Source organism: Doryrhamphus excisus, linkage group LG6, assembly GCF_037039965.1.
Source record: "Doryrhamphus excisus strain RoL-2023G ecotype Guam linkage group LG6, RoL_Dexc_Guam_v1.1, whole genome shotgun sequence".
Classification (NCBI taxonomy): domain Eukaryota; kingdom Metazoa; phylum Chordata; class Actinopteri; order Syngnathiformes; family Syngnathidae; genus Doryrhamphus; species Doryrhamphus excisus.
Window position 1 is genome coordinate 6874809 of NC_136362.1, and position 11961 is coordinate 6886769.

At 44.5% G+C, this 11961-nt stretch overlaps 1 long non-coding RNA gene across 1 annotated transcript; it reads right to left on the reverse strand.

Moving 5' to 3' along the window:
- Positions 1-9362: 9362 nt before the first annotated feature.
- Positions 9363-11593, reverse strand: LOC144898558 (uncharacterized). Its single transcript, XR_013627447.1, has 3 exons — positions 11232-11593; positions 10071-10207; positions 9363-9504 (listed from the first exon to the last, which is right to left on the reverse strand). It is a non-coding gene; the product is annotated as an uncharacterized LOC144898558 (long non-coding RNA).
- Positions 11594-11961: the final 368 nt, after the last annotated feature.

Here is an 11961-nt window from a genome sequence, read left to right on the forward strand (position 1 = left end):
CTATAACTAACCTCTCAGAGGCTCGTTAGTGGGAGGAGACAAATGTGCAGGTGTGCGTGTGTCCAATTATGCTACACGTAGTAAGTGAGGGCCATCAAACACGGTGATGAAGGCCCTCTTCATCACTGATCCTTCACACATCTTCTCATTACGCTAATCCCTCGGCACGTCGCGCTTCACATTCCACGGCTTCACTCTGTCGTGAAGAGTTTCGTGTTTGAATACAGACAAAAAGTCAAGAAAGTCAAATGTTGTTTTTTTTTTTACCTCCATGAAGCATCTTCAAACATAATAATAGCTAAAAGAAGTAAAAAGACATTCAAAGCAGCCATTAAAAAACCCACCATGAAGACCCAACTTGAAAAAAAACACCTAAAATCATTTTGCCGGTTTCAATAAATTGTTTGTTTTCACACAGGCTGGATGACAAGAGTGTTCACTCTGCATGCGTCTGTGCTCCAGTGCTCCCAGTACATGGAGACGGGGCTACCTTGGCTAGCAACAAGTTAGCCTATTGAGCAACCGTACGCTAACATGAATGAAAGCACAGACACGATGTTTTCTACGGCGAATGCCACAGCCCCACTGTGGGAATATTATTTTGGGAATCTTTTCCCAACCAACTCGTAAAAAACACCTAAAAGAGAGGTGGAAAGGAGCCTTCCTCCCGACAGTCAACGCTTACCGAGGCCTTTGATGAGGAAATAAGTGTGAAGAAAACAGAACAAAATGGTGTACGCTCACAGACAGTGTCGCCGGCTGCATTGTCAAAGAAAAACAACCTTTCAATACGCTTGAAATGTTTGACAGACAGCAGGAATTGCCTGAGACGCAAACAATTCCTGAACTCTATAACCGAGTGAAAGACGCGTTGAAGGACGCATTTTGATAAAAGAAACCATTTTATCTTCACTGAGTCTTTTTGCTTGTTTAATGTATTATGATGTTTGGAGAATTTATTGGAAAAACTTGTTAAATACGCTTGACAATTGCTTTAAGTTTATTGTTTTTGATATGATGCACTCATTATTATGCCATATAATTAATGAAAAAAATTGATTACCGACAATAATTTGGAGGACAATTATCGTCCAGCAAAACGTGTTATGGTTACAGGCCTGGTGACTAATTGTCTGGGAGAAAATGGCCGATTTAACAATGGCTACTACAACAGTCATTCATTTTTTACCGCTTATCCTCATGAGGGTCGCGGGGGTGCTGGAGCCTATCCCAGCTGTCTTTGAGCGAGAGGCAGGGTCCACCCTGGACTGGTGGCCAGCCAATCACAGAGCACATATAGACAAACAACCATTCACACTCACATTCATACCTATGGACAATTTGGAGTGGCTAATAAACCTAGCATGTTTTTGGAATGTGGGAGGAAACCGGAGTACCCGGAGAAAACCCACGCACGCACGGACGGGGAGAACATACATCCTAGCTGTGAGGCCTGTGCGCTACCCACTCGTCCGCCGTGCAGCCGGCTACTGGAACATATTAAAGTTTAAAAGGTACGGTTCCAGGAACGTACATCACGGCTCCTCCGGGTGATTCCAACCATATTAGAAGTACACAAGGAAGCCGGAGTTAGAATTATAGCTGAACTGCACCCCCCTCCTGGGGTTCGGGGGCACCTGCGGGTGTTTGTGGGCTTTGGAGTGGAGCGTATACAGAATAGCAAGCATATAAGTTGGGTAAGCGTAGAAAGGAAAAATGAGAATCACAACTTATCACCAAATTACAAATAGAAAATGGCGAAGGGGTGGGGCAGCGGCCAAGAAATGTCCGAACAAGGAAATGGGGAGAGAAGGACATCCCTACACGGGTTCAGTGGACTGGAATGGTGGAGGAAATTCACATAATGGGAAAGCTGACCTACGGCGGCATGAGGCCCAAGTCAAGGACACAGGAAGTAGATAGACCATATCTAACCAGAGACAAAACACACCATGGAAACAGGAACGGAGAAACAAATATGGAATTACCTAAATGTAGCTTGCCCTGTGATTGGCTGACGTCCAGTCCAGGGTGTACCCCGCCTCAGCTGGGATAGGCTCCAGCACTCCCGCGACCCTGGTGAGGATAAACAGTAGAAAATGAATGAATGAATGAAATGTAACTGATAAATAATAAGTTGGCAGTGTTTTGTATTTCAAAAAAGTTTAGATAAAAATGTATTCTGTATGTAGTATTCTACACTGGTCACTAGGTGTCAGTAATGTACCCGTTATGTTGGGGGAGAGTCACCTAAAGGTGACCATAGGGGTGTTATTTAGTGTCTACAGGGCTCTAATAATGCTAAAATTGGATTTAGAAATTCATAAACATGTTTTTATGTCTTATTTTCTTCTAATGTGTCAACTATATTTGGTAATGGGAATGTAATTATGACTGTAGGGATGTTATCTCATATCTTGAGAGCTCTAATGATGTTAAAAACATATGTGGAAGGTTGTAAACAGGTGATCTTTGTCTTACTTTGACTTATGTCTTCTATACTGGTTAATATGAGTGTAAAGGTGACTATAGGGTTGTTATATAATGTCTAGAGGGCTCTGATGATGCTAAAACCGGGTTTGGAAGGTCCTAAATGATTGATTATCATTGATTATGTGTGCAATTTGTCGTAGTAGGAGTGTAAAGGTGACCATAGGGGTGTTATTGGGGTGTCTAATTAAGTGTATTGAGAAGGCCCTCTGTGTTGAGCGCCCTCCAGTGGCCAACTGACGCAGCATTAGCCGCCCCACGCTCTTCCTGCGTCAACAATCTCACAAGTCCCCTTGACATGGTGCCTCCATCCATCCTTTAGCCGAGACTTTCCTTCTGCACGGCCTCGCTGCTCGCTAACCTCTTCATGTCTCAGCCTCGGAACACTCCCGGAATCACTTTTATCCCGCTTTAAGACTGTGAGCGCCGCCTCCGACCGATCCCGCCTGTAATCGCAGCAAAGCCGGGCCCACGAGCGGCCGGCAGGTGAAAGAAGGTGAGAAGCCTCGTCGGGGCCCGCATCTTGCCGTGGATTACGGTGGGATGAGATGCCGTTACATCACATGATCGCCTTGTGAAGGCACGGCCTCGCTGGCGCCGCTAAGCCTGCTTCAAAGCTGCGATGCCTGCTGGGAAAACACGCATTCATTGTGTGGAGGTGTGAAGTTACACACACACACACACACACGGCTATTAGGCCTTCTATGAGGAAGAGGATTGCTTATGACTTTAGCTTTCTTATTGACATGCTAGGTCTAAGCTCCACGATGCCAATACAAAGTCTGACTCCGCCTTCTTGACCTCAGCGACACGCATGTTTCATTTGTGTGGAAACTGGGGTCCGTGCCGAAATACACTACGGTGGTAAACCTGACAACTTTTAGCTTTAGCTCGATACCTTGACTCTTGGGTTACATAACATGAATAATGAGCCGTTCAGAGTGAAGTAGAATTCTTTTTTTTTTTTTTTTTTATAACACAAGAAAGGTTCAAGTTGTTTCCATGGCGGCAGCACTTGGGCTCAACGAGTCCTTACGGAATGATGGGAATTATCATCAATGAGGCAAACAAAGCAGCAAAATGGATTTGTACTTCATTAGCACACAAACAAGCAGGCAAGCAAGGGGCTGGGAGAAGGAGCTGCGAGAAGGAGCTGCGAGGCTCTCAGGAGGAGGAGCCACTAATGAGAACTTTACAAAGCCTGCAGGCTAAAACTGCACATCTTTTTTTTTTTTTTTTTTTAACTCGTTTTTGGCGAAAAGAGTCGGCTCATTCGCTGCGACAGCTACCTGCACGGTGTCTTCTCACAGAGGGAGACTAAGAAGAGGACGTGAACGTCTGCCTGGTGGAACACAAACGCATCAACGACGTCCCTCTGCTCAGCCTTAAAAAGCACCGGCTGAAACTTTCTGGAAGGACTTTCCTAGATCTTTCTGCGGGTTTTTGACTATTTCATCAACTGTAGCGACCCAAAAGGACACGGAGGGGTGGCTCGGGCATCTGGCCAGGACGCCTCCCTGCGGGGACATCTGACCGGTAGGAGGCCTCAAGGAAAACCCAGGACACTCCGGTAGGAGCTGGATAAAGTAGCTGAGGAGAGAGAAGTCTGGGCTTCCCTGCTCAGGCTGCTGTCCCACGATCCGACCTCGGATAAGCGGACGATTGATGGTCAATATCCTGCTCAAGACCATTAGCAAAAACCAATACATTGTTACATCTGTTATTCTTATCGATTCATTCCTAAGACCCTGCTCACACTACAGGTACGATGAGATAGAATTCCGTTTTTGAATTCCGAATTTTGTGGTTTACTCCGGGATAGTGGAAGCGCATTCAAAAAACTCTGACTGCATTCCAAATTTTAGGCCCCACTGTGTGGCCGGCATTCCCAAGGTATTCCGGATGCACTCGGACTGCATTCTAAATATTCTTATGGGATTCCAACAGCATTCCAAACATTCTGATTGCATTTGAAAAGATAACGTCACTATGAAGGCTGCACGGTGGTAAAGTGGTTAGCGCGCAAACCTCACAGCTAGGAGACCTGAGTTCAATTCCACCCCTCGGCCAGTTTGCATGTTTGCATCGGGTACTCCGGTTTCTTCCCACATTCCAAAAACATGCTAGGTTAATTGGCCACTCCAAATTGTCCATAGGTATGAATGTGAGTGTGAATGGTTGTTTGTCTATATGTGCCCTGTGATTGGCTGGCCACCACTGCCTCTCGCCCGAAGACAGCTGGGATAGGCTCCAGCACCCCCCACGAAGCGGTAGTGAATGAATGAATGAATGAACGTCACTATGAACCTTATTCACATCAGGGAGCCGAGCCCCTCGGACACAAGTTGCAGCTGCATTCAAGGACAGTTGTAAATCACAGCAAACCACACACACACACACACACACACAGCCCAAAGTAGGTGATATTAACAGAAGCAGGCACCTGTTGCTCATACAACAATAAGACAACGTTAGACTATGACTAAGACTATGTTACTAAATGTTCTACTCTAACAGACATCAATGGTAAACAAACCTTTGGGCAGCTTTATCACCATTGTTCAACCTTCCCCTTCTATTTGCTATCAAATGAATATGCGGACGTAAACCATAGCCATATAAACATAAACATACGCTACTTATGGTAACATTATGTCTTTATACAGATAATAGTCAAACATTTTTCCTCTATACCAGGGGTCTCAAACACGCGGCCCGTGGGCCAAATGTGGCCCGCAGGACACTAGTTTGAGGCCCCCGCCTTGATATGAAAGTTTAATGTTAGTGCGGCCCGCGCAAGTTTGATATGGATGCTGTATGGTATCATGTACCCAGAAAAAAATTATTACGTTTGATTAATGTTCATGTTAAAGGTTATAGTAACTGTTAATAGTCATCCTCCCTATCCGTGTGGAAGTGGTAAGTTTTTGGCGATTTAAGTTGAAAGGAAATAACTTGAAGGCTACCGTTTAGGTCGCTAGCTCTCTAGTTTGCGAGTTAGCATGTGTCTGAAGACCCTGAAGTTGCGCAATATGTTGTAAATAAAAAGAGTATAAATGTGACTATAGTCGTGTTTTGTCATGTCTACAGGGCTCTAATAATGCTTTGTTCATTTTAATCTGAAAAAAATCATTTGTCTACCCGCCAACTATATGTGGTTTCTTAAGTTTTTATTATTTGCCGTTTTATTATTATATTTATTTATTACTGGTTATTTTCTTTATTCTTGATTTGTTTATTTATTTTTCATCTTATTTTGTGCAGAAAAATAAAAATAAAGATATTTGAGAACAGTGGAATGTTTTATCAGTGCTTTTATTGTAGAAAATCGGAACCAAAGCACTGAAAAAGTTTGTATATTTTTCTGTTTTTAATAAATGCGTTTTTTTTTTTTTGGAAAAACCTGATGCCGCCCAGCCTTGCCCAGACCCTAGCTCCAGTGGTCCCCAGGTAAATTGAGTTTGAGACCCCTGCTCTATACAGACAGACTAGCTTGTTACGTGCAATGTTTGGCCGTACAATAACCGGGAGGTGTGCAAACACTGGGGCACACGCCTTTCTAAGTACAGGCATGGCAGCTGTCAGTCAGATAGTGACATGTTCAATCAAGGACAAATCAGCTAAATACACGCCCCGATACCTGAGACCGCTGTTCGAGTCCCATAGTTTGGTATGGTTGTTTGCAGCCGTGAGCTCCTCATCTACTGCCAGCATTCCCTTCCTTCCCAGGAGCATAGCCCCCCCTCCCACCTTATGTTTTTGGCTGGGCTAATTAGCGAGCTAATTATCAAAGCTACAAACGCCCAACGTCGCTGCGATTGTACATGTTTAAAGATTCCCATCATGTAGTGTGATCTTGTATAGCACGTCTTACCGTCCTGCGAGACGCAACCTGAGCACGGCGCTACGATGCGGGCCACAAGTGCCACCGCAACCGTGCCTCATTAGCATATTAGCGTTGCAATAAACACCAAGCAGAGCAGCATTTAAATGAGCGTTGCATTAAAAATGCATACAGCAGCCAGGAGGCAGTAAATAGCAATGCTGGACTTTTTGTGCTTTCAAAGAGAAACTTTTCCAAAGTTACTCGGCGATGTTGCTTCTTACGCTAACGCTAAAAGTCTCGGCGGAAGCAAAATAAAAACAATCGGAATAAAAACGCAGTGAGGCAAATTTGCAACAAGCAACGTAACAACAAACTCGAGACGCTACGGTAACGTCTTCTATGGACGTCGCTAAGTACCGAGCTAGTTAGCATCTGGAAGAAGAGAAGGATTATTCATGCACGACATTTTTATTCTATTTATTCCTCTATGTCTCTTCCGCTAACTCCTCCCACATTTCCTCAATGGGTCGTCACCCAATCCGATGGTTGCTGGTTCGATCCGGTTGTGTTTCATACGTGAAACATACATGTAAACATTCTGCTTATGTTATGTACGATGGCATGGTTTCCCCTACGTGATGATTGCTGGTTCGATCCTCGCTTGATGAATGTATTTTGGCACATTTGTAGGATATTCCGCTATACACGGAACATCTACTACTGCTTCATCTCTTATTGTACCATCCCCATCTGGCGGTAAGCCATAATTATTCTTTACGTTGCCATTTTCAACATTTAAATGCGTGTGTTAAATGTTCATAGCGGAGCAGGAAGTGTTTCCTGCAGCGCTGCGTCTTCGTGTTTCTCTTGCTTGGCAAACTAAATGGACTCTGAAGCATCGACCGGAGTGGGAATGGGCGCAGTAATTTATTCCATTTAAAGACTCGGGCTGTGTCCCTCTCCTCACCTGCTTCCCAGCACTTCCATCTCCTGTGAAATTGCTCCGTGCCCGGCGGGGATGAAGGCCTGAGAGATTGGAACGGCCCAAAAGACACTTTTATCACATTTTCTTCGCCGTGGGCCTCGCAGGCAGTCTGACCTGCCCAGTCGCGCCAAATGACTTTTATTAAGAGGGGGAGGCACAAAGTAAAGACACTGAATTTCGGCCATTTAACAATCCGACGTTGGTTATAGCGTGTGACAACTTTTACATGCTGAAAGAGCCAACACTACACTGGGACTCAATTATTCAACTACCCATCCACTTCATGACTCTCATCAACTGTATGGAAAAGTGAAGCTGCCAAACACGCACGTCCCGCACAGACACGCCCTTTATCAGCTGCCAATCACTGACACGGGTCTTTAGCCACCATCGATACATCACCATAAATCAAACAGCTCTTTGCTAGCGAACGCAGTCATTTATTTGTGGCCAACAGACAAAACAAAAATACAACTTCATTGCCACAAATGGCCCTAGGCTGTACTTTGGACACCAAGTCTGCTAGGGAATAAGATGTAGCAGGAAGGATGAGTGTTGCCAACTTTGCTACTTTGTTGGCTAGATACGATTTTACGATGAGCAACAATCGAGTGACTGGAGATTTTTGGAATGGAAAAGGCTCCCAAAAGGTTGGGATGTCTCCTAAAACTTAAGGGGACGTTTGGGATTTTGTGTTCCAAAACACACAACTGGTGTAAGGCCATAATCTTAATGCCTGAAAACACCAGTGAAACTGTTTTTCTTGTAATTATGACTTTATTCCCATAATATTTTAACTTACTTTTAGATGTTTTAATTTTCCAACAATGACAACATTATTTGTATAATTAGAAATATAAGGACTTTAAAAAAATAATGTTCTTTGTGTTAGTAAAACTACTAAAAACGTTATCTGTAGGGATGCTCCAATCACGGTTTTATGTTGCCGATTCCGATAATCCGAGAGTGAGATCAGCCGATAATGAGCAAATAATTTTTTTAGATTCATTTTAATCAAATCAATGTTTTCAAATGAATTACCATTGATCACCACTTACCACTATATATGAATAATGCTCATGCTGTCTTTGCTCATTTGCATACTAACAGTGACTGGATGTTGGCCATGGAGATGAGAGTTGTGCTATCTACTAAAATGATTATGGGGGGGGGCAAGCCATTTATTTAGGGGGCGTAAAACTGTCACGGCTAGTGACATTTACTACAATTACTAATTTTATCCCTAAAATTACAACCAATTTTTAAATTTTGCTATTATTTTTATTGTTTTCTTCTATTTTTAGAATGTGCCACTGGCAAACAGGAAAAAGAGCCGTGGGCCACCAACGGCCCCCGGAGCCGCAATTCGTACACCCCTGCTGTGAGGTGACTTTTGGAGCATCTTCAGCCATTCCCTGCGGCATCACGCTGTGGAAAGCCATCATTCCCACCAGGAGGCAACACCTCCAAGACCGAAAGCTGGACCGTATCGTCCTTGTCTTCCAGCTGCGCTAGCATCCGAATCCGCGGTGCTTTGCGTTCCCCCCGGACCCCCGCTGTGGAAGCTGAAATGCACCGCAGCCTCATTCTGACTGGTGCTGGATTATTGCTGGAGCGTGACGGCGAAACTTTGAATCTCATCATGTGGACAGCTAAACCTGGCGTCCAATTACAGGTCTGTTGTTGGTATGGCCCGCGGCCCTGTCTCCACGGCGACGCGCTGACCTTAATCATTCCCGGGCAGGGAAATGTATATAATCAATTTGTCTGCCGTCTTCTGTGTTTTTCCTTGCGTCCATCCGTCATTAACATTCTGCTCGGACAGGTGACGCTGGGATGGCAGCACGCCACCGTGCCTCCAGGGACCTTTGTCATCATGACGGTGGCGCGTGTCGACCCGTGTGATGTTTGGATGTTCGCATGGAAAAAGCCATGCCCGAGACTAAAGCCTCTCACAGGCTGCTTTTCTGCCGCTTGTTGTCCTGAGCACGCTCACCTGATTGGCGCTGCCGAGTGCACCGTCAGCGTGCACCGTCAGCGTGCACGTGTCTCGAGTCAAAGCGTGTCTTTCTTTCTTCTCCGCACCGATAATAATGCCTCCACGCCTCCCTCCCCAATCTGTCTGTCTGTCCATCCTCGCCTCCCCGTTGCGTCCTTGCCTCCTCCTAATTTTCCCAGGTGGCCAATTGTGCCGTGCTGGCTCCTGCAAAGTGACAGCACCGCCGTTAAAACGCCATTTGAGTTGCATCGCGCTCGACGTGCACGTCATTAAACAGAAAAATGTCCATAATTCCGCCTTCCAAATGGAGAGCGGCCACCGCGGAGTTGGTGACCATTTGTCCTGGAGGACATCAGCGGCGTTTACGGGACTCCTCAAAGTCGTTGAAGACTTTTTTTTTTTTTTTTTTTTCGGTTCTGAAGAGTACTCGTGCTGTCATCACTGCTGTGCCGTGACAAATAAAAAGCCAGCGTGGCCCTCGTTAGCCCGTCAATGGATTCACTGAAGTAGTCGGAGGCGCTCAGTAGTGAGTTCAAAGCGGCGACCTTTTCACCGTCACCGTTGACATCATGTTCAAATGTTGGCGCCATCTCGAGATTATCCGCCAACGCAATGTCGGCTTCAATCATCATTAAGATAAGATGTTTTCAGGCAAAATTGAGACCAGCCTTGATGTTGTTTTTGTTCAGCAGTGGTTTTGGTCATGGATCTCTGCCATGAAGGCCGTTTTTGTCCTGTGTCGTTCTTATGGCGGCGTCATGAACACTGACCTTAACTGGGGCAGGTGACGCCTGCGGTTCTTTGGATGTTGTTGTGGGGTCTTTTGTGACCTCTCGGATAGGTTGTCGCTGCACTCATAGGGTCATTTTGGTTGGCCGGCCACTCCTGGGATGGTTCACCACTCGGCCTGCCACGATAATTGATAACTCGTTTAATCAAAGGATGAAAAAAACAGGTTGATAATTATGACACCCTGGATAAATTGATATGCATGTATGTATGTGTTTGTTTATTATCAACTATTGTTGTTGTTGTATGTGTGCTTGTCTCTCTGTGACACAGGCTGGGTGACAAGAGGCTTCACTCTGCATCTCTTTGTGGGAATAGTTTGGTTTTCAACAAAATGAACACGGTGAGCACGTTAACTAACACCGACAGTTTTCTCAAGCGGGAAAGAAAAAGTACAGATGGAGGTGCTCAGTCAATGCTTACTGGTGCGTTTGTTCTGCAAATATAAAGAAAAGACTGCAAAATGGTGCATGCTCACAGAGAAGACAGCGTTGCTGACTCAGTGTTGTGCTTGAACGCGTTCTCATTGTTCTGAGAACGTTGAACTGAACACAACATATTGGCAAATAAAGATGCATGTGAACTTGTTGAACTGATGTGAGAATCTGCGCCACTGTTTATGTCCATTACCTGGGATTATATTTATTGTCTCCCATCGAGCCTGACAGTAATAATGTAACCTTTGTGTGCAAATCATGTCCACCTGCGCTGAAAAAACAAGTCCGCACGTCAGCCTCGTCAACTTCAAATTTGAAAAGGTCCTTGACAATCACAAAAAGTGAAAATGAGCTTTGGGTTTTTTTTTCTGGGTGTCCAAATGATAGAATGCAACTTTATTTCACGAAAATCCTGCATCAAGACCGACGATATTTATCCACTTTTTTCAACCCGACCACTTGCTCCCTAAGACATATTTATGTTTTTTTTGCCTTCAAAGATCACTTCAAATGGCCGGTACTGAAGGGGGACTTTATTTCAATGAAGATATTTCAAAACAACGCATTTTAGAGCTGTATTTATAATACAGTCAGAATTTCATAGCAACACATTTCTCACCATGGTCCAACAATGCATAAATACCGACTACTGGGCTGGGAAAACATGGTCAAATGATTGTATCACTGCTTTATTTATTTACTCACGGTTTATCGTCTCCTCCTCTTCAGCACTTTGTCAACATGTGAACAGCTGTTTGTAGCACAAACCAGAGGCGCTGAGAGGGGAGACGCCATGATTCCCTTTCGGAAAAGTCTATTTGGACAAAGAGATTTCTCCACAGAGTAGAACCTCACCCCCACAGCCAAGTACGGCTCATTGATAATCAGTCCTGCCAACACCGACTGCAAACTGACATGGTTGCTTTTCCTCTCATGTGTTCCCGTTACTAGATTATCTGGACTTTTAGTAAATACGACGACCACTAGGGACTCCAGATGAAAGAAAGCCTTTTGGCTAATTCCGGCATATTGACAGAAATATTATTTCACTATCAGACATTTTTCAAAAGACATCCCCTTCAGTTTGCTTCTAGCTTTGTCTGTTCTTTAGAAATCAACAGGAAAATATCACTTCTTACACAAATGTAGCCATATATATATATATTTTACCTAACAACTACGCCACACCATAACACAAAAATGTCAAAATAACTATTTATTTACAAATATAACACCATGAACTATTTTCATATGCATACGCATATGCAAGTATATGCACGCTACACTCCTCCATGCGAAAGATGGATGGACGGCTTTTATCAATGCACTTCTGCCACCTTGTGGCCGTTTGTGGTTTTTATGACTTAAAACCGCACTGAACATGATCTCTTCCGTTGTGCACTTGCGTCATCACCTCCTTTTGCTTCTTGAGCAA